This window comes from Notamacropus eugenii, chromosome 1 (genome assembly GCF_028372415.1).
Source record: "Notamacropus eugenii isolate mMacEug1 chromosome 1, mMacEug1.pri_v2, whole genome shotgun sequence".
In the NCBI taxonomy this organism is placed as follows: domain Eukaryota; kingdom Metazoa; phylum Chordata; class Mammalia; order Diprotodontia; family Macropodidae; genus Notamacropus; species Notamacropus eugenii.
This window is the reverse complement of record NC_092872.1, coordinates 246,511,319-246,533,524: the sequence shown is the minus strand read 5'-3', so window position 1 is coordinate 246,533,524 and position 22,206 is coordinate 246,511,319. Positions and strand designations below refer to the sequence as shown.

At 40.6% G+C, this 22,206-nt stretch overlaps 1 protein-coding gene across 4 annotated transcripts in view; it reads right to left on the bottom strand.

The window, feature by feature from the left end:
• Window positions 1-19,143, bottom strand: part of RASSF4 (Ras association domain family member 4) — a 73,749-nt gene extending 54,606 nt beyond the window's left edge. For 2 of the 4 annotated variants that reach the window (XM_072628433.1, XM_072628432.1), the window contains exon 1: window positions 19,016-19,143. The gene's annotated coding sequence lies outside the window, so the exon portion shown is untranslated. The remainder of the gene's footprint in view (window positions 1-19,015) is intronic. The other 2 variants (XM_072628430.1, XM_072628431.1) reach the window with 2 other exon arrangements.
• Window positions 19,144-22,206: the final 3,063 nt, after the last annotated feature.

The following is a 22,206-nucleotide window of genomic DNA, read 5'->3' as shown; positions in this document are numbered from 1 at the left end:
CAACAGGACTGCAATGCAATCGTTATTCCAGAGTTCAATCCAATGGGATTTCACCCATTTCTGCACCTTCCAAATGACTGGCCAGAAAGTGCACTAAAACCAGCATTTGGCCCGAGGCAGGAGCTTTCATACAATTAGTAACCTGCCAGCTCAAAGGAAGGGCACAGAGCAAAACAAGAAAGGAACGAGCCTCTTGAGAGGCTCGACAGGTCAGTGCTGCTGAAATGAGAGTTTGGCTTCAATTCAAACTACTGTTCAGTAAATCTCTCCCTCCTTCTGCCAAAGGGCCATTTGCTTCAGTCTTTCTCTAAAGGGCATCTAAAAAGCAGAGAACCTCATTCAGCAGCTGAAACAGCAGCCACCTCCTTGTAGAAAGATACATTAATGAGCTTGAACATGGTAAAGCTCAGTTCAAATCCCACCCCTGACACTTATTAGCTGGACCAGAAAAAAAGCTGAGGTACAGGAGGTAGCCTTACCTCTTTCTTTCTTGTATAGTATATTTGTCCATGTTGGCTAGATGTTTCAGAGGAATTCTGGATAGACAAACAGTCATAGGAGGATGGAAAGGGCTGAGGATCCTCAGAGTCAAGGACAAGCTGAATGAACAGATTTTGAGCCTGATTCACTTAGCAAGATATAATAATAGCTAGTGTGATAAAGGATGGATCTGAACTCTGATCTTCCTGACTCCCTCCAGTCTTCTTCCTCACTGTTCCATCTATCTGAATAGGCCTCTTCTTCCTTAAAACCTTCACAGCATTGTTTCATCAGCTTCTCCTACTCCAAAGTGTTCCTTGTAGGGTGTTTTTGGTCTGTTGCTCTTACCTCCCTTACAGATTGTCTTTTAGAAAGGGGAATGTTTTTTAATTCACCTTTGTCTCCTGGGCCAACAAGCCACAGGACCAGGCACATAGTGAATGCCCAGAAAATTCTTGTTGAATTAACCCTTTCTTATCCGGAAGCACAATAAAAGCCTGTTCTGTATTTTATTTTAATTCAATGTATTTTTTAAAATAACAAATACATTAATACTAAGGCAGTAATTTCTCCTCTCAAAAGTTCTTTCCCGACTTATCTCGATTTTATCAATATTTAATCAAAATTTTTAGAGAATAATGCCCTTCGATAAAATCCTTCCTCTCAAGCAAAAACCTCTTTCTTTTAATAAATGTTTATTGAATTAAATTTGAGGAAGATGTATAAAAGGTCAAAAGCAAAAGCCAGGCCCAGAAAATGGAAAAGGGTGAGTGAAACTTAAGGAGCAATACCTCTCATAAAGGGTGTGATCTTGGCCCTCCCCATCCCCACCCTAAGGCAGTACCCTCAATTAAGGAAGTCCCTTTGATTACTTTGGGAGTGGTCAAAGAGGGATGAAGAGTTCTTCTCCAGGGATGTTAAGGAAAGATTAAGTGACTATTGTTCCATTACTAAGCATAATGTGTTTTATCATATGATAACATTTTTCTGGTTTGGTTTTCTTATAAAAGCAACTTCAGAATGTCTCATGTTAAAGATATATCCAAGAGCACGCATGGACTCTACCAGTTTGAATCCTTCTCTCCAAGGAGGACAATGCTTGACTCTAGAATAATGCTCAGTGAATACATTGTTTATGATAAACCTGTGACCAAAACACAAATAGTCATTGTTTTTTCTTCAACACTTGTTAGGACAACCTCTAGCATGTGCAGACACTCATTCTGGAAGTAAGACACTATTTCAAATAGCGTCTTTGGAATGTCCACTTGGGACCAGACGAGCACAAATAGACTGCCTTCTTGTCAATGGCACTGTCTTTTATAGAGGCAGGAAGGGTAGCCCTGAGTGCAAAACAGCCCTTTATGCCCTCACAAATGCTGGTTGCCCTTGAAGAGCCTCGGTTATGGTCATCTCCCCAGCTGTCCACCTCTCTAATCACATCATGCCATTAGCTTTGAACTCTTACAGCAGCTGAACGCAAATGTGCCAAGCTAATTTCATGATGTGAAACCAGCAGTCCTACCCCAAGGTACACAGTCTTCAAACTATTTCTCTTGATAACTGGGGCATAATGGCTCCTAACAAAACATAGCCTAGTGCAGTGGACAGACAGCCTCAAGACTCCGAAGAACCTTGCTCAATCAAAAGTATCTTTTATGTGCTAAATACTTTGTTAAGCACCGAGTAATCCCAGAACACTTACCCTCTCTGGGCCCAGACTGGAAAGGTCTTTAACTTGGTCTTTGGAGTTCAAATCCTGTCTTTATTCCTTACTACTTTAACTTTGGCAGCTAGTAATGCAATGGATAGAATGCCAGGCCTGGAGACAGGAAATCTCCTCTTCCTGAGTTCAAGTCTGACCTCGGATATTTACCAGCTATGTGACCCTGGGCAAGTCACTTAACCCTTAGTTTCCTCATCTGTCAAAAGAATTGGAGAAGGAAATGGCCAACCACTCCAGTATCTTGGCCAAGAAAACCCCAAAAGGGGTCACAGTGAGTCAACTATGACTAAAAAGACTCAACAACAATAACAAATTGAACTCTGAATATTCAACACTTTCCCAACTCCCTCAGCTTCTTCTCTGCTCTGACTGGAGAACTAGAAGGTGGAGCATTAAACTCCCCAAGTTCTGCTTGGTTTGAACTCCAAGGAATAGAATCCCCCCACATGCCAGATACCCCATGGTATCCATTCTCTCCCCACCCCCCACTCCAGCTTCCTTTTGTGCGCAGTCTTCCCCAATTAGAATGTAAACTCCTGGAGGTCAGGGGCTGTTTGCTTTTTCTTATTTCTATCCTAGCACTTAGCATAGTGCCTGTGATGTTGATAGGAACAGTGCCCTAAGAGTTAAAATAATATCGATCGACTTTGTGAAGCCTTTGGTGAAAGTCTCCCCTTACCACAAAACTTCCCCTCATCCTGGACCAGATAATCCCTGTCCCCACCCCTCATCCTGGGGAATGGGATTTCCTTATCTTGTGACATTCATAGTCCTCACCCAGTGCCTTTATCTAGCAAGACTTCTTCATCTTGTAAGACTTACCCTAGACTTGCAAGACTTACCCAAGACTTGCCACAAGGAAACCCTAAAATCATCCTACATAAGTCTGATCCTTTTCCTATACCATTGCCTTTGTTTAGCTCCTTGCTAAATCTCAGGCCCACTGTTCTTGCGTCAATAAAGCTCCCAGTGGCTACAGAGAAGGTCTAAGTGAATTCATTCACATTTTGAACCAGCTCTCCCATCTCTCTCTCTCTCTCTCTTCAACACCTGGAACATAGTAGCTGCTTAATAAATATTTATTGAATTGATTTGTTGTCTTCCCTGCATTGGACCGTGAGTTCACTGAAGGTTAAGGATGATCTGGCTTGCTTGTATTTGTATCACCAGTGCTTAGCGCAGTGTTCAATATATAGTGTTACTGTTGTTTAGTCATTTAGTAGTTCCTGACTCTTAGGGACTCTGTGGACTATGTGTTCTATAGGATTTTCTCGGCAGAGAGAGTGGTGTGGTTTCCATTTCCTTCTCTAGTGCCTCAAAGCAAACAGAGGTTCAATAACTTACCCAAGGTCACACAGATAGTGTCTGAGATTGAATTTCAGCTCAAGTCTAGCTAGCACTCTATCCACTGAGTCACCCAGCTGCTTCCTTCAATACATAATAAATGCTTGACAAATATGTTATCCATCCACCCATCTTCATCTATCTATCCACCATGAAATCCATTCATCCTTTGGTACCTACCTCATAGAATTGCTTTGAGTAAGAAATGAGAGTGTCTCAGAGAAAAGAAGATGTTTAGCAGCATCAAATCTAGACAAAGGGGGGATGAGAATAGAAAGGTCTATCAGATTTAGCAGCTGACAGATTTTTGGTAGCAGTAGAGAAAATAGCTTTGAGTGCTGCAGTCAGGATCTTGGCTGTAAGAGGTGAAGAAGTGAGTGGGTGGAGAGACAGCAGAAGCAGGAGCAGACAAGCTATTTCTGGGAGCCAGGCTTTGAAAGGAAAAAGATATAGGTCAGCTTGCTCAGATCAATTACTCCTGACACAATTATTGCAGGAGAACTATTACTAGTCTAAAAAAAGGTTCAGGCAAAACAGGACACGAGAATAACACTTAACAAAGCAAAAATAGGTAGTTTCAGCTGGTCTCATTAGTATTTCCTTCTAAATCTTAAGCTTCCTTTCTTCCCTTGCTCCTCTTCGTACTTCCCTGAATTTAACAGCCACACTCCTGGTACCACCCTCTGCTTCCTCTAAGGGGATGGAGTAGACAGCTCTCTGCACAGTGATTTGGAAAGTACCACCTTTATGCACTGAAGGATTCAATTCAGTTCTCAATAGTTAGTCAGTCCATAAGGATTTTGTTCATGTCACACTCTCTGTGACCCCATTTGGGGTTATCTTGGCAAAGGTTCTGAAGTGTTTTCCCATTTCCTTTTCCAGCTCATTGACAGATGAGAAAACCAAGGCAAACAGGTGACTTGACCAGGAACACATAGGTAGTAAGTTTATGCAGTCAGACTTGAATTCAGATATTCCTGACTCCAGTATTAAGCACCTACTACATGCTAGGCACTGTGATGCTTTCGAGGACCTCAGTCAATTGGGGAAGACCAGAAGAAAACAACTATTTATAGCCAAGACATAGATGGGAGGAAAGGTATTAGCATTCAAGGGGATTGGGGTGGGATTTTATCTGGGACTTCAAGGAAGCCAGGGATGAGGGAGAGCATTATAGGCATGGGAGACACTCAGAGCAAATGCCCAAAGGTAGAAGATGGAGGGTTTTGTTAGGGGAACAGCAAGGAGGTCAATGGGTGGGGAGCTTTGGGGACAGTGAGAAGTCTGGAAAGCTGAGAGAGGGACAGGTTGAAAAGGGCTCTGAATGCCAAACAGAGGATTTTATGTTTGATTCTAGAAGTGACAGGAAGCCACTGAACTTTACTGAACCAGATTTATACTTTAAGAAGATTAATTTGACAGCTGAGTGAAGGATGCTTGAGTGAGAAGACACCAACTTTGAGGGAGAGAGACAAGTCCCAATCAATGAACAAAGCTGGGGATACATAGTCTCCACCCTCAAGGAACTTATTAGGTAGTTAGTACAATGGAAGGAGTTCAAATCCCATCTCAGACACTTAAAAGCTGACCTTAAACAAGTCATTGAACCGCTGACTGCCTCAGCGTCCTCAACTGTAAAACGGAGATCAAAACAGCATTTTCCTCACATGGTTGTGATGAGGATTAAATGAGATACTTGTAAAGTACTGAGCACAGTGCCTAGAACACAGCAGGTGTTTAATGAATGCTTGTTCCTTTCCCCTTGCCCCCACCTTCCCTTATTATTTCAACTGTCCTTCCCATGACGTAACGTAATAGATTGGTAAGTCTTCCTTTTTCTTCATGGAGCAGGTTTTCCATCCATCCAAGTGGACTGAAGAACAAGTATATTACAGACATCCATCAACCACAAACAAAGTCTCTGAGAGCCATTTCCTGGAAATCTCTTGCATCATAATTGATCACAGGTACAATCTCTTCTAGCAGATTCTGAAATCCTTGAAGGTAAGAAGGCTGGCTAATGTATACCCTTAATAATAAGATCACATGCACTGATTGTGGAGCACTTCACCTTATCTTGGCCACCATGTCACATTTGGAAGACCACTGCGCTCTCTGCGCCATGCTGTCAAGTGGGTCCTGCTGCCCTTTCCCCTTGCCCTGCCTCAGAAAACAGGAATCACATGAACGGAACTAATCTTTTCAAGGTTCTCTCAATCAGCTGTCCTATTTTTTGAATCATCTTTCTCTCTGACTTCCCTCTCCAAAGCACTGCTCCTTTGTCACCAGTTTGCACATATGTTGTCTTTTCCTATTGTAATGCATGCTTCTTGAGGGTGAGGGGCTATTTTTTATCTCCAGTGCACAGTGCCTGGTACACAGCAAGAATTTAATAAATTCATTCATGTATAGGAAGATAGGTACAGAGCTAGAAGATACTTTAGGAGTCATCCAGTCTAAAATTCTCATTTTTTGTGCGAGGAATTACTAGCTCTGAAATTCAAAATATTCAAAACTGAATTTCTCACTTTCCCACCCAAAAACTGTGTCCCAATTTCCCTATTTAGTGTTTAGCTCTTAACAGTCTCTGACTCTTCCTCCAATCCTCATTACCCATATGTATTCAATTGCAAAGTCTTGTCGGTGTCTACTTCCCCAATATCTCTTGTTTCCTCTATTTATTCCCTCTTCTACCACCCTAATTCAAGCATTAATTCAAACTACTTAACAAAGCTTTCAGTCTCCCCCCTCAAAAAAAATATCTGGTCCAAATCTACTTTTCCATAAACCTGGTCCAAATCTACTTTTATATTTATATTTCTGTTTTGGAAAGAAAAACTATTATTTACAACTTAGGGTATGAAGCAACAAAAGACTTTATTTCATCTATTATTGGAAGCTAAGGCAAAGAAAAGTATCATTTGATTCACTGAGAATGGAACTCTCCATGGGGCAAGTGGGCTTCAACCATAGAACAATGGATTGGAGTGAGAAGACCTAGGCTTAAATACAGAATTTGCCACTTACTACCAATATGACCTTTGGACCAGTCTCTTCACCAACATGGGTCTCTGTTACATCCATCTATAAAATAAAGGTGTTGAAATAGATTGCCTTAGAGTTTCTTTCCAGTTCTAGATGATTTTATGATCCTAAATTTCTGTATACTTATAGTATACAGAAAACACAGTCCTATTAGAGTCATAAGTAGATAAAGTCACAGGGCTTGCGGGGCTCGAGTGTGTGTGTGTGTGTGTGTGTGTGTGTGTGTGTGTGTGTGTGTGTGTGTGTGTGTGTGTGTGTGTGTGTGTGTGTGTGTGTGTGCACGTTTCAGGGAACATGTCTTAAAGTGCTAGTGTGTTACTTTTGGGGGTCTGACCCAAGGTAGACTCTGTTGCTCTGTCTTTTGGTGGTTGTTGATCAAGAACTTTGGTAAAAGAAGGCAAACAACAGAGGTTAGATGTGACTGCTCATTTACAATAAAATGGAGACATTCTAAAATCGTATTTGTGTTGAAAAAGGGAAGATGGAATGCCTCCTCACCCCCCAAAAAATGTCCCATTTCTCCCCCCCTTCATATATTGTGTTTCTGACAAACAAGGCTAGTCACTGTTCTGGGTCTTGCTCTCTCCAATCCTGTCTGTGCATTTATAGATATCATCTCTTCCCTGGACTTCCCCACAATTGTGGCTATTAAAATCCTTTTCTTCCTTCAAAATTTGCTACTCTATGAAAACTTCCCCTACTCGATCTCTCACAGTCTTTATGACCTTTCCTCTGTACTTTCATATCCTAACATATTATAGCCTAATGTGTGCATATTTATCAAATGTCATGGGAACAGTGCTAGATTTGAAATTAAAGGACCTGGGTTCACATTCCAGCTTTATGGCTTCCTCCCTGAATGACAATGGTCAAATTATTCCAATTTTCAGAGCCTCAGCTCCTTTTTTTTATAAAATGAATGACTAGACTATGTCTAAGTCCCCTTCCATTTCTGAATCTATGTTTCCATGCTGTATTTCTGTGGTCCTATGTGTGCTTCTAGAATGTGTGCTACTTGAGGGCAGGAATACTATCTTCAATTTCATATTTTTATCTATGATACCTGGCAGAATATCTTGCCTATAATAAATGTTTACTGAATGCTGAATTGAACTAAACTAAGCTGGGGCCCAGGGATCAACAACTCCCATAATCCGGATCAGACTAGATCCATCTCTGAGGGCGAGCAGGGCAGGAAGAGGGGGAAAACCCACAGTGTCACAGGAGAACCAACAAAGGTGTTATAGGTCTAGGCCCTGAGACAGAAGCAGGAGGAGACGGTAACCTATAGTATCATCACTAGGATGGATGTTTTGAGATGGCATGACAGATATGAGCTACCCATAGTCTAACTCAAAAGTGCCTGGTAGGGTTCTCTAAGGCCAAGCTAAGAAGCACCTGAGTAGCATAGCACTCTGCATGTATGAAATGGAACTGGAAACTGGGAGATCTGAATTCTAGTCTCCCCTCTTCTCATTCAAGTCCCTTCTCCAGGTCTCAGTTTCCCCATCAGTAAAATGTTGGATGACATGATCTTTAACATTCCTTCTTGCTTTAAAACACAATAGCTCTAATCTGGAACTATGCCCAAAAGGCTATAAAAATGTGTATACCCTTTGATCCAGCAATATTGCTTCTAGGACTCTATCCCAAAGAGATCATAAAAATGGGATAAAGTCCCACATGTACAAAAATATTTATAGCAGCTCTCTTTGTGGTAGCCAAGAATTGGAAATCAAGGGGATGCCCATTAATTGGGTAATGGCTGAATAAGTTGTGGTATATGAATGTAATATGAACACCACCATGCTATAAGAAATGATGAACAGGAAGACTTCAGAAAGACCTCAAAGGACTTATACGAAATGATGCTAAGTGAAAAGAGCAGGACCAGGAGAGCATTGTATACAGTAACAACCACAGTGTGAGGACTATTTCTGGTAGACCTAGCCCTTCACAGCAATGCAAGGACTTAAAACATTCCTAACAGACCCTTGAGGCAAAATGCCGTCCACATCCAGAGAAAGAACTATGGAACTGGAATGCAAAATGAGGCAGAATATTTTCTCGTGTTATGTTTTGTTTTGGTTTTTCTCATGGTTTCTCTCATTCGTTTTAATTCTTCTATGCAATATGACTAACGTGAAAATGTGTTTAATAAGAATGTATGTGTAGAATCCATATCAGATTACAAGCCTTCTATGGGAGGGAGGGGGTGAGGAGGGGAGAAAATCGACGACTTATGGAAGTGATTATAGAAAACTGAAAACAAATAAATTAATAATTTAAAAAAAAACCACTGCAGCTCTTTGAGCCTATGAAGCATTCTTTCAGAGAAAAGCTGGGGGAGATGCCCAAGGATTTTCTCCAGTTATGTAATAAATGCAATGGAGTGAAAAGAAAATTATTTATTTATTGATAAAGTTAACAACCATGCCTTGATTATGATAATTATTAATATTGATTAATATTAATTAATTAATTGATAATTATGATAATTTTTATTAATCATAATAATCATTATCATAAATTTAAAAGGACAACTGTGAGAATTACAATTTCCTCCAACAAAAGTGGAATTATCTGCTTTCATAAAGTTCATTAAACCCAATCCAAATGGACTTTCCCTCAAGTCCTTATCACTTTCCCCTTACTGTTATCAAAATGAAATCCTCCCTACTTTGAAACTTGCCAGTTCTGTAATCATAGACAGGTAGGTCGCCTTTCTGGGCCTCAGATACTTCTGAGGCTGTGAAGTCTAGGTGGGGCTTCTGACAGATGTCGAGACAAGAACAGAGGAGCTGGCATTACCCCATGATCTCCTGCCAACTCCTAAGAACTCAAATCGTCACAAGGAATGTTGCAGCCTGGGAAAGACTAAATCAGATGGTTCTGGGGTCCTTAAATGTCTTTTAGGGAGAAGCTACATTTTAGTTACCAAATGCAATTCACTAAGAATTTACTAAGTACTGACTATACACTGGGTGTTAGGAATACAAAGAAAACAGTGCCTGCTCTCAAGGAGATTATAGTCTAGTAGGGGAAAAGAAGCCAAGAATACAAATAGAAAACAAAATAAGGAATTCAGGTCAGAAGGATTCTTTAACATTTCTCCACCAAATCATCTTTACAATATTCAGGCAAACAGTGCAAGGAATATCTAGGGATGAGGAACCTAGGTACTTTTGATCTCACAAAGCAGCCTTTTCCATTTCTTTTTTTCAATAGCTCTAATGCTTAGGATATATGGATACATACACACATACATACATATCTGTATGCACGTATATATCTATATCTACATCCACATATCTCTCTCTCTATCTATTGCTAATAGATAAAAATCTGCCTCTCTCTAACCCCCATTTATTGGTCCCAATTCTCCCATCAGGGTCTACACTGGATATGTTTAATCGTTATTCCACCAAAAATTTTTTCAAGTGCTTGAAGATGACTCTCATGATGTTAGCAAATCTCTTCCCTCAGACTAATTACCCCCAGTTCTTTCAGTCACATAGAACTCACTTCCATTCCCCTCTCTTCCCTCAAATAGCCTCCACCATCATACATCACCTCTAGCTGTACTATTCTAATAGCCTGGTCATGATGAATCCAGATGATGAATCTTCCTCCTTCATATTTCAAAATACAAGTACAACCATGTCATTTCCACACTTAAGAAATGTCTGTGAGTCCCTATTGCCTCACAAACTCTTCTATCTAGCACATAAAGCCCTTTTCAATCTGCTTCCAGTACACTTTTCTAGGCTAATTAAATGTTACTTATTACTCTACCTCATGCACTCTATGTTCCAGACGAAATGCTTTCCCCTACTGATGATCTGTTTCTGGCCTCTGCACATTTGTACAAGCTGTCCTGGGTCTGTCTGTTCAAAGAATGAGATTTAATGGAATGGATCTAGGATGGGAACAGAGCCTAGACTCATTCAAAGTTCAGCTCAGGAGTCACCTCCTTTGAAAATCCTCTCTTGATCTTTCCATTGTTACTGCTTCCCTGCCACCAGAAATGTATAAATATATAGTGTGTGTGTATGTGAGTGTATATATGTACATATATGTACATATATACATCAAATATGCATTTAATAAGAGCTAGCATTTATGTAGCATTTGAAACCTTTACAAATATCTCATTTGATCCTCACACTCTGGGAGGTAAGAAAAGCTACTTACTATATTATCCCTGTTTTACAGATAAGGAAAGCTAAGTGGCTTGTCCAGCGGTCAAAGAGCTAGTCAGTATCTGGGGTTGGCTTGGAGTTGGTCTTTGTGACTCCAAGTTAGGCACTCTATCTGCTAAGCTGTCTAGCAGCCTAGGATAACACCCAAGGTCCATTTCAGTTCTAACAATCTGCAATTTTTTCTTCTACAAGATAAATGTCCTCAATTTCTTCATCACTGCTTGGATAATAAGGTTGTCTCAGGGACCCTTGACCATGCTGGATAACACTCCAGATGTATTTCAGTTTGTCAATATAATTCCTACAAATTTGGTACCCAGAAAACACTCCAGATGTGGGCTGAGCAGAGAACAAAGCAATGAAACCATCCCCTTCCTTGTTCTGGATATTATTTGCTCTTAATGTAGCTTAAGATCAAATTCACTTTTTTTACAGCCACACAAGAATTCAGATTCACTGGGCTTCCAATCCTTCTCAGACATAACTTTCCTAATGCACAGAACTGACCATGTCACCTGTCTGAAAAGATTCAATCCCCCCTGTTCCTAGGGTACTGACTCCAAGTGAAATGCTGAGCTAAGCAACTTGGATGCACTTCTTACTGACTCGCTTCCTCCCCCATTCTATACTTAGGAATTAGTTTTTTGGAAATTAAATGCAGTACTTTACATTTATGCTTATTAAATTTGTACATTGTCAGAAGTAGCCCATCCATCATTCCAGACTGTCAGGATTGTTCTAGAGCCTGGTTATATGATCCAACTACCTCTGTGAGGTGGGGATGGGGGGTTATCTGTCATCAATTGGATGACAGAGCCATAAGTATCAGCATTTGCAGATTCTAACCAGTACAGAGGTATGTGTGTGTAAAACTAACTCTTTCTTATACTAAGTGCTATACCTAGAATCACAGATTTATCACATTAGTGACCTTGTCCAATCCTTGCATCTTAAAGAGGAGGAAAGTGCAGATGAAAGAAATAAAACTCTTATCAACAGTCACAGAGTGAATTTCAGAGTCAAAATCTGAATCAAGGTCCTCTGAAAACAAACCCAATTTTTTTTGTTTGTTTTGTTTTGTATTTCCACAGTAGCTTCCTCCCTCCATGTCGTTGTTCATTCATTTGTCATATCTACTTCTTCCCATTTGGGGTATTCTTGGCAGAGATACTGGAGTCTTTTGCCATTTCCTTCTCCAGCTTATTTTACAGATGAGGAAACAGAGGCAAACGGTGCTAAGTGACTTGCTCAGGGTCACACAGTCATATTTGAACTTAGGAAGATGAATCTTTCTAGTTCCAAGCCCAGTGCTCTACCCACTGTGCCACTTGACTGCCCTCCTGTCCTCATATTAGGATTCAGATGATACTCAATCTGACATAAGAATATTTAACATCAATAATACACTAGCTGCTAATTATATAAGGTCAGGGACAGGCCCTATGTTTTCATTGCGCCAGGATAATGGTGTCAAGCTCAAATAGAAAGGGATCCTTGCTGGATCCCTAGTGACTTGGAAAAGTGCCAACTAACATTATCTGTGTTGTATTGTACTTTTATTTATTTATTCTCAATTACACTGTGATCTGGTTTGGGCCTCAAGCTGTTGTGAGTTTGATACCTCTCTAAGCAACAACTATAGGTCAACAGCTGCTCTTCAATATACAGTCTAGAACAGTGAGAAGTTAAATGACTTGTCCAGGGTCACACAGGCAGCATTGTGTCAGAGGCAAGACTGAACCTCACATGTTTCTGACTCTTAGGCCAACTCTCTATTCAATTATTTCTTATTACTTAGAGCTACCATCAGTGAAGTCTGTCTAGAAAAAAAAAGGTAGCATTTGAGCTGGACCTTCAAGTATCAGCAGGAGGAAGAGAGGAGAAGAACGAGGAAGAGGAGAAGGAGGAGGAGAAGCAGGAGGAAAAGAAGAAGGAGAAGAAGGAGAAAGAGAAGAAGAAGAAAAAGACAGAGAGAGATGAGAGAGGAGGGGGGGCGGATTTTCTAAGTAGAAGGAGAAGTACAAGCAAGCCACACAGAGGCAGGAAAACAGAGAACAAATTTGTAGTCACAGACTTAGAACTAGAAGGACCTTAGAAAGCATTGCAGTCCATTACCTCCCATCTCCCCATTTTACAGATTAGGAAAAAAAGCCACAAAATGGAAATGACTTATTACAAGCACTACAAAGTTCCACAAGTACTACAATGGGAACCTAAAATCCCACATTCTCTGACTTCAAATCTGGCCAACCAAACAAATTTGCTTAGAGCAAAAAAATGCATGAAAGAGACTAAGATAAGGTATGATCATAAAGTCAGATTACAGCAGAGCTTTTTATCTTGGGATCTGTGGAACAGATTTCAGGGGATCCCAAATTGGATGAGGAAATTTTACCTGTTTATTTCCACTAACCTCTAACTGAAAGTTAGCACTTTCTTCGATTATGAATTATGGCAAGAAATTATAATTTTGAAGAATCTATAGACTTCAGCACACTGCCAAAGAGGACCATGACAAAAAGGTGAAGAACCCTTGGATTTGATCAAGATTACAGAATTTGCTAAAGCTTTTGACTCTAATGTTTGAGGAAGCATCTTCCTTCTTTCCCTTGCTCCCATCTCTAATCTATCTTCCACATAGCTGCCAAATTAATCTTCCTAAGGTACAAGGCTGACCATGTCAAGCACCTGCTCAAAAACCTTCACTGTCTCCCTACTGTGTCCCAGATACAAAACAAATTCCTTAATAGGACATTTAAGACCCTTCACAGTCAGGGACCAAGCTACCTTTACAGCCTTATTTCATATCACTCCTCATCATACACTTTAGCCAAACAGATCTGCTAACAGCTGTTCCCAAGCTCCATCTCCTCTCTCCCTCCTTGCCTCTGCCTCTTGGAATAGGGGCCTTCCTTTAAGCCGAAGCTGATTTCTTCTGTCAAATTATGTTGTGATGTTCCCTCCCCACCCCACCCCGCCCCATTGTCATGAAGGTTCCTTGAAGTCAGGGACTATTCCTTTGCATCCTCAGTGCCTAGCACTGTACCTTATACAAAGCAGAAGATTTTTTTTAAAATATTTTTTCTCAATCACATATAAAAACAATTTTTAACATTTGTTTTTTAAAAATTTGAGTTCCAAATTCTCCCCTCCTCTCTCTCTCGCTCCCTTCCCTCCTCCTGGAGAAGGCAAGCAATTTGATATAAATTAAATATATGCAATGATGTAAAACTTATTTCCATATTAGCCATGTTACAAAAGAAAACACAACCCCCCCCCCAAAAAAAAAGAAAGAAAAAATAAAAAGTATGCTTTGATCTGCATTAAAACTCCATGAGTGCTTTCTCTGGAGATGAATAGTATTTTTTATCATAATCCCTTCAGTATTGTCTTAGATCACTGTAGTGTTGAGAATAGCTAATTCATTCAGAGTTCATCATCACATAACATCTCTCATATTATGTACAATGTTCTCCTGGTTCTACTCACTTCACTTTGCATCAGTTCAAGTAAATCTTCCCAGGGTTTTCTGAAACCACTCTGTTTCTCATTTTTTATAGTACAATAGTATTCCATCACAATCATATATCACAACTTGTTCAGCCATTGCCCAATGATGAGCATTCCTTCAATTTTCAGTTTTTTACCACTACAAAAAGAGCTACTATGAATGTTTTTGTACATATATATGTCCTTTTCCTTTTTCTTTAACTTCTTTGGGATACAGACCTAGTAGTGGATATTGGTGGGTCAAAGGGCATGCACAGTTTCATAGCCTTTTGGGCACAGTTCCAGATTGCTCTCCAGAAGGGATTGATTAGGTCATAACTCTAGCAACAGGGTATTAGTATTCCCATTTCTTCTACCTCCCCTCCCAAATTTGTTCTTTTTTCTTTTCTGTCATATTAGTGAATCTGGTAGTTACGAGGTAGTTATGAAGTGGTAGCTCAAAGTTGTTTTAATTTGCATTTCTCTAATCAACAGTGATTTTGAGTATTTTTATATGAGCATAGAGAGCTCTGACTGTTTCTTCTGAAATGTGGTTGTTCATATCCTTTGACCATTTATCAACTGGGGAAAGACTTGTAGTCCTATAAATTTGACTCAGTTCTCCATATACTGAAGAAATGAGGCCTTTTTCAGAGAAATCCACTGTTATCCTCCCACCCCCCACCTCAGTTTCCTGCCTTCTTTCTAATCAAAGCAGGAGTTAACAAAAGTTTGTTGAATTTTGTTAAATGGTAAAAGAACCTGAATTTAAGTCAGGTGAACTTGAGTTAGAACACTAAATCTTGACCTTGAAGAAATTATTACTTGAACCTCAGTTTACTTATCTGTAAAACAGGAGCAATACCACTTCCCTTGGCCTAGCTTAGATCTGTTGTCTGGACCAAACGATAGCACATGGATGAAGGCATATTTAAAACTGTAATGTGCTACATATAAATGCAAGTTTTTATTATAGGCAGCACTCAATTCATTTGTTGTGTTAGGAAGACTAATCTCATAACAATGTCTGATGGATGGAATGGGGAAATTCTATTTAAGTATGGAAGACTGAACAATGAAAAAGTTTACAAGAGAGGTAATGAGGGTCTGAGCTAACAAAAGTGGAGGCACTGGGAATGTAGTTCAGAGACACTATAAGGGAAAATTGCTACCATTTGGTAGATCAACTAGAAGAGAGAAGCATGAGGGGGGAAACAGTGAGATGACTCTGAGGTTTTAAGTGTGAGTGCTTGGCAGAATGCTAGCACCATTAATAGATTATGGGGAAGTAAGGAAGAGGAACAAGTTTTGGGGAAAAGATGATTTCAGTTTGAGATATATTGAGTTTGAGTTTCTGGCAGAGATACAGAGTCATCCAGTCATTGCTGGAAATATGGTTCTGTAACTCAGGAGGGATTGGTGAAGGAAATAAAGATTTAGAAGTGATCCAAAGAGGTCATATTTAAATCCATAGCAGTAGATAAGACTGGCAAAGGAGAAAGTTTAGGGACAGGTGGTAGAGAGTAAAAAGAAAGAAGTGGAACTAGGGCAGGACTCTGGAAAGGGAAGAAGATGATGAAGCCATGACGGAGACAGAGAGGAGATGGTTAAGAAAGGCTAGGAAAACCAACCATTTCACAGAGCATAAGAGGTAATGGACAGCTTCATGGAAAATTCAGTTGTCAAGAAAAACCACTGAGAAAAGACCACTGAATTTGGTGATCTAAGAGGGGAGATCAATAGAACAGTGGAGTCAGGAGCCAGAGTACAAGTGTTGGTGGTGACAGAGTTGAAGTTAACAATTGAATCCAACTTTCTTGAAGTTTTGTAGTGAAAGAGTGAAATGACATGAACCATAGCAAGGTTAAGGGAAGGAGTCTTCATAAAGTTAGGGAAATTTTGCAGATACTTCTACACAGAAGAGAAGGAACTGGAGTACAATGATAGAAAAGACAAGAAAAAGAGGGAAAGATTAATGAAGTATGATCCCAAAGGATAAGGCTTTGAAAGGGAAGAACTTTAGGACACAGATGGAAAGAAAGAAGTGAAATCATAGGTTTTGAAAAATGGATTAATAATCATAAGAGCATTTATTATAGCACTTTAAGGTTTGCAAACATTTACAAATATGATTTCCTTTTATCCTAACAATAATCCTAGAAGGTAGGTGCTATTACTATCCTTACTTTAAAGAATAAGAAACTGAGACAGATTGAGGTGAAGGAATCCCCCCCACCAGGAATTACTATCCAGACATGACATGAAGCTGGATATTCAGTCTGTTGAGTTAATCCATCAATGTATGTATGTATGTGTACAGGAATGTGCACACATACACACACAGAGACACATACACACGTGCAACCTCTGGTCCTTGTCATCTGCCTGGAAGCTGAACTTTAATGTGCCATCATCTCCCACCATTAGAGTATGAATTCCTTGAGAGCAGGCATTATTTCATCTTTTCTATTTGTATCACCAGTGCTTGGTACGTAGAGAGCATTTTTCCTCTCTCTCTCTCATTCTCTCTCTCTCTCTCTCTCTCTCTCTGTCTCTCTCTCTCTCTCTCTCTCTCTCCATCTCAATCTCTCCAAGCATTAATAAATGTTTACTATGTGCCAGCCACACTGAGGATACAAATACAAAAACAAACTAGACCCTGACTTTGAGGGGAAATAACGTGTATAAAGATAGTCACTGAGTGGGGGAAGCCCTAGTTACTGGCTTAATACTCTATCTTGGCCACGGGTTGTTCATAGACAATGAGCTGAGTCAAGAATAAAATAAGAGGAGGAAATCAGGCTAGTCAACAATTGGGGAATTGTCAAGCACTTTCAAAGATTCCAATCATTTCCTACTACAATGATCCATCTATTTCTTTTTCAACAACATTCTCCTGATGATGATATAGAACTAGGCATTCTTCTTTGTTTTAAATTTATTTTTATTTTGAGTTCCAAACTCCCTTCCTCCTCCCCACCTACCAAGAAGGCAAGAAATGTCACTCTTTTAAATTACAATCTAACTGCTCCATGATGGTAATTCTTATTATAGAATTATAATTATGGATTATAAACATGTAGAGAGTAAGGACTAGGTCATATGTCTTCATTTCCCCCCAAGACACCTATTCAACACTGTGTACAGAACACATTATACTTGAAAATAACTAGTATTCATGTTATTGGTTACTCAGTGTTCACAAATTTAAGACAATCCACACTAAACCAAATGGTTTATCTATCATTTGCTTTCCTGAGTAAACACAATAACAACATTCTATTCATCATCCAATCTCAACTTTCATTCCTGCCCCCCATCCAAGCTTAGTTTTCTCCATTGTTGAGTTAAAATCATCCTACTGTATTTATCAGTCAATAACATTTCTCTCTCACAACAGACCTTCATTACTCACCTAACAAGCAGGAAACACTGTGCTAGGCTCTGAATACACAAAGATAAAACCAAAGTAGTCCTGTCATCAATGAGTTTATTTATGAGTCCTCCAACACCAGTAAATCATATTACTGTCATTGCTACCATTAAGAGCAAACACAAATTAAAGTGGGTTTAGCATACATTAATAGTTATTTTTATAAGAGACACTAAGGGCCAACCAAGTCCTCAAGCAATCTCTGTCCAACAGTCTACTGTATTCCATAAGTAACTGATTCCAGCCTGAACTCTCTAACCCATAGAATAAATAGTATTCTGGATGTGACAGCAGAGGAGGAGCACGGAGAGTCGGGAGATTTGCTTCTCACGGGAAATTCTGTATTCATGAGCAACAGCTACAATAAACAAGTGTTTCTGTGTGGGCTTTTTTTTTCAACGACTGGTACATAGTTAATAGTTTACTAAAAAGTGAAACAAAGTGGCTTCTACATCTCTAAGTGCTGCTGGAGTTGGAGGTGCTTCCCCTCCACCCTCCCTTCTCCACCACCCAGGTTTGCTCATCTTTGGGGGGGGGGAGGGGGGGAGGGAACCTTGAGAAGATGTTTTCTGTGAATGGGATGAGAATCGATCAGAAGTCCAGAAAACCACCCAGTCCCAGGTTCAAGACACTGATGAAATCCTTTCTCAAAAACCTGGCCCCTCCCTAACAAAAAAGTGGAGTAAGGAGGGGCGTCCCGGGAGGTTACTATTGAGCCAAGGGCAGACTCTCCAGGAGATGATCCACGAGCAATTCCCTGGGGGCGCGAGGGGGTGGGGGTGGGGGTGGGATCAGTCAGTTCCACCTTTTGCTCCGCCCCGGGGCCCCCTGGGCTCCCCTTTCCAGTACCAGCTAAAGGTGCAACCTAGGACACAGGCAGTCCTGGCACCAGGGAGGCACCTGTCTCCCCGGGCAGATGTTTCCTCCACACGACCCCCAAGGAAAGGCACCATCTGCATTCCAGCAATAGGTCATCTAGTCTAAAGGGGCAGTGGAGAAGGTGGGGGGTGGGGTGGATGTCATGGAGGGGAGGAGATTAGGAGCCCGGGGAAAGAGTCCTGATGAGTGTAGGGTACCACGGGGTGTGGAGCAGAAAAGTGGGAAGGGCAGCACCATCCCGGGGAAGAGCAAAGGCGTGGTTTCTCCCGGGATCAATAAGTGTCCCCTATCCCCTGGGCAGGGCACGCTAGCCTAAGAGAAGGCACCTCCTCGCTTCCTGACTTCCCGGGAGCTGAGGGTGCTGGTCCCTCCTTCGGTCCGAATGAAGGGGCAGGGGTGGGAATCTGCATCACTCACCCACTCGCGATTCCCAGGCCAGTACGCGCTCTTCCGCCCCGGGCGCCCTCCTTGCCCCGCGCGTGGCCGGCTCAGCGCCCGGCAGCAGCTTGGCCACTGTCCCTCTCGGCTCCCCTCACATCTCCGCCCCTGCCCAGGCATCTGCCAATCACTGCGGTCCCTGCGCCACCCTGCCCCGCCTCCCCGAACTCCCCATGGCGTGGCGGGCGTGGCCAAAGAGAGGGTGATCGAGAACCCAGGGAAAGGAGGAACCCCAGGTTCTCAGGGTATGGGCATTCGGTGCCCTTTAGCCTCATTCCCCTGAGCTTCTACTGCAGCTATGAGAACAGCAGTTCTAGGCACTGGGCAAAGGTGCTGATCTCCCACGAGGCAGAAGGTAGCCAGGGCATGGCATGGTGGTACCGTGGAAAAGGTGCGTTCAGGGGTTAGAACGCAGCTATTATCTCTTACTACCTGTGTGAACCGATGCAAATCCCATAGCCTCTCTGGACTCAGTTTCTTCATCTGTAAAAATGAAAGGTTTGACCTCAATGGCCTCTCAGCTCTCAATTCTATTATCTTCCAAGTCTCCGTTTTTAATAAAAGGATTCCCGATTAGAAAAAGACATGGCTTGTAGGGTTATTGGACATCTACCGCAAAGGTTTATTGCAAGGATTAAATGAAGTAATATATGTAAAAAGCATTGGACATTTCAGAGGCTGTATCAATATTAGCTGATGTGGTTAATAATATTCATCAAAGTTCAACACCCTCAGTGGGTCATTGCAACAGCAAAAAGAGCTCTAGACCAAGAGTCTAGGCAATTAACTGTGTGGCTTTAGAGGAGTCCCTTTGGCTCTTTGGGCCTTACTTTCCTCATTTGTGGAATGGGAATAATAACAGCACCTACCTCTGAGGGTTGTTGTGAGGATAAAATGAGATAATGTTTTAAAGTTTTTTGCAAATTGTAAAGCACTGTATAAATTCTAGATGTGATGATGACAGTAATGATGATACCATGGCTGTTTACATTTGAGTTAGGAAGCCTAAATTCTTCTGTGAGTCCAGCCTTTTGTTATAGGTGTGACCTTGTGCAAGTCATTTCCATCTTTGGGTATCTCATCTTCCTTAGCTGCAAAATGAACTCGATGACCTTCAAGGTCCCTTCTAAGTCCTAGATTTTTTTTTGACTGTTCATCAGAAAGAGAGCAACAAAGCTGCATTATCTCTTTGAGAGGTTTCCCTCCCATCATCCTCCAGGCAAGGAAATTTGAACCCAAATACATGAAGAGCAGAAACATTTTATTTACCCCCATTGGAAATGGGAACTTTAGAAACTTATATCACTTTTTTCAATAAAAGAAGTCTCACAAAATCTTAACATCAAATGAGATTCGAGAAAAATCATACATTCTTTAATTTCATTGGTATGATTTTAATTCTTAAAGTCAGTACATGTCCTATTTCCCTCCTTGCCCCAATAGAATGTCAGCTCCTTCAAGGGAAGAACTGTGTCATGTTTCATTTTTGTATCCCCAAAATGAATGAATGAATGAATGAATGAGGTTCAAGGTCTTGCATACAGCAAGTGCTTAATAAATGACAGTTGAATAAATGATCAATGACTCTATCCAAAAATACAAAATGAAAATGGATGAGGCTTTTCTGATCTCAGTCATAAAAATACTTTAATGCATTAGATTTTATATCTCTTTTACCAACTTTAATAGCCTGTTTGCTAGACAAGGTCACAGCAAGTTTAACTTGATGTTCCCAGTATGTGTATTTATTGGATCAGAGAATCATCCCAGTTTTCCAGCCCATAGTTTTTGAAGTGAGTTGTGAGAATATGTAGCCTATTCAAATTTGCAAGAGAGATTTTTTTTTTTTAATGCAAGGGTTAGGCTATTTTGGAACTGGATTGGAGACAGAAGATGGGGATTAAGCAGAATCTGAGTGCACATACAAGTTCCTGTCCAAGGACATCTCTGAATTCCCCCTTCCTAACTCCTAAAGACACTGTACCTTTAGGTGGGACGTGAAGGAAAATGACTCATTAATCACCTTGCCTCTTTGCAGGTGGTCTGTATACTGTGAAACCTACAATAAAGGTAAAGTTTTCCAAAATTCTTAGGAAAAGGAGACCACATTTTAAGTCAAGCCTATAAAGGGCCTAGAATGCCCATAGAGTGCAAAATGGAAATGATTGGAATAGGAAATGGTTATGAAATAGAAGAGCTATAAAGATGGAGTTGTTTCATTGGTGAGGTAACATAATGAAACACATGGGTCATATAATATCACATCTACTTCTTGGCTACCTACATCAAGGTCCTGATAAGTTCAAATAATGAATACCATGAAGTGGTCACTATTTGAATTTGTAATTATATAAAATATGGTCATTGGTTCCATACCAAAGGAAAAGTACAGTAAGAATTTGAAATTGGAGTATGGAAAGGCTTGAGGGAGGATCATAAATTAAGATCTAAAAAAGAAAATCAAGGATCATCTCGACCAGTACCATTATTCACTTCAAAGGGATAAATTATTTGGTCCTAATTAGGGTCCTAATTAAAGGATCTATTATTAGGTTCTAATTAGGACTTAATTTTGTGACTATACAATCACAAAAAAAGATATTACATTGACTCCTTACTCCTAGACTAAAGATTTAAAAATGGTTGATTTTTTTTAATGAAGGATTTATTATTATATGTCTCTGAGTTTGAATATGCACTATGTAGAGGTAGAAAACTGTAAAGAAGGTTTTTGGACAATATTTATAGAGGTAGCAGTATGTAGCAGATAGAATGTAGGCCTTGGAACTTGGATCCATTGTGATTGTGTGACCCTGGGCAAGTCCCTTAATCTCTGAGTACTCAGGGCCACTCTCAAGTAGTACCTACCTCCCAGGTTGTTGTGAGGGTCAAGTGAGAACAGAACAGAGAACATAGTAGAACATAGTAGGTGCTTAATAAATATTTGTTTCCCTCCTTCTGTTAGAACAAGGACAATTTATTAGAGTTCACAAGAATTGAACACTTTGAGCAAAGTGGACCCCATCCCTCTTCAAAAAGAGGGAACAAGTGAGAGAGAGGGAGAGGGAGAGGGAGAGGGAGAGGGAGAGGGAGAGGGAGAGGGAGAGAGAGAGAGAGAGAGAGAGAGAGAGAGAGAGAGAGAGAGAGAGAGAGAGAGAGAGAGAGAGATG